This window comes from Stegastes partitus, unplaced genomic scaffold (assembly GCF_000690725.1).
Source record: "Stegastes partitus isolate 25-593 unplaced genomic scaffold, Stegastes_partitus-1.0.2 Scaffold608, whole genome shotgun sequence".
Lineage (NCBI taxonomy): Eukaryota > Metazoa > Chordata > Actinopteri > Pomacentridae > Stegastes > Stegastes partitus.
The window spans coordinates 287011-288068 of record NW_007578339.1 but is presented as its reverse complement, the minus strand read 5'-3'; positions in this window follow the sequence as shown (position 1 = coordinate 288068).

The following is a 1058-nucleotide window of genomic DNA, read 5'->3' as shown; positions in this document are numbered from 1 at the left end:
TGAACTATACCCAGTAACATGCCGAACAGGTGCAACCCAAAACGCAGAGGAGGGATGGTCGCCCCCACTTACCGTGGTCCAAACCAGCACCGTTACAATCACGCTGGCCCCGCTCAGGAAGAGACCACCTACCACCTGAGCCTTCGCATCAAGGAGCTCATCGCCGACAATGAGCAGTACTCGCTCAAAGTGGTGAGCGCCAAGGCGAGGATCAGGTGGCTGGAGGAGCTCCTGCAGAAGAAGGACAGGGAGCTGCAGGATGAACGGCAGCGCAACGAGGGGAGGATTGGCCGACTGGAGGAGCTCCTGCAGGAGAAAGAGAGGGACCTGCAAGACGAACGGCAGCAGAACGAGGCGAGAATCTCCGTCCTCGAAATGCAGCTGAGACAGTCCGAAGAGTCGGTGGAGACCCAGGTAAGTATCAAGTCCGAAGAACAGCAGGACTTCGAGGTCTCCATCAAAACCATGGAAACATCGTCCATGTCATGGGGAGACATGATGGAAGATATCGACGAGCTCAAAGAAAAGCTCGAAGTCCAAGAGCAAGAAATCCTCAGGCTTCAAAAAGAGAATCGGACTCTCTCTCAAGCTCTTAAAGCTCCCCAGACTGTCCAGAGAGACGAAATCAGATCTCTGGAGCTGCAGGAGCATGTGAGAGAGTCCGAAGAGTCGGTGGAGACCCAGGTAAGTATCGAGTCCGAAGAACAGCAGGACCTCGAGGTCTCCATCGAAACCATGGAAACATCGTCCATGTCATGGGGAGACATGATGGAAGATATCGACGAGCTCAAAGAAAAGCTCGAAGTCAAAGAGCGAGAAATCCTCAGACTTCAAAAAGAGAATCGGACTCTCTCTCAAGCTCCCAAAGCTCCCCAGACTGTCCAGAGAGATGTAATCAGATCTCTGGGGCTGCAGGAGCAGAAGAAAGCCATCTACGAGGACAGAAAGAGGGTAGAGAAAGAGAGAAACCAGCTCAAACGGAAGGACACAGAGCTGCAAGAGGTAAGGATCTTTCTGGAAGAGCAGCAAATGGAAGTCCTTCAATTCCAGAAAGTGCT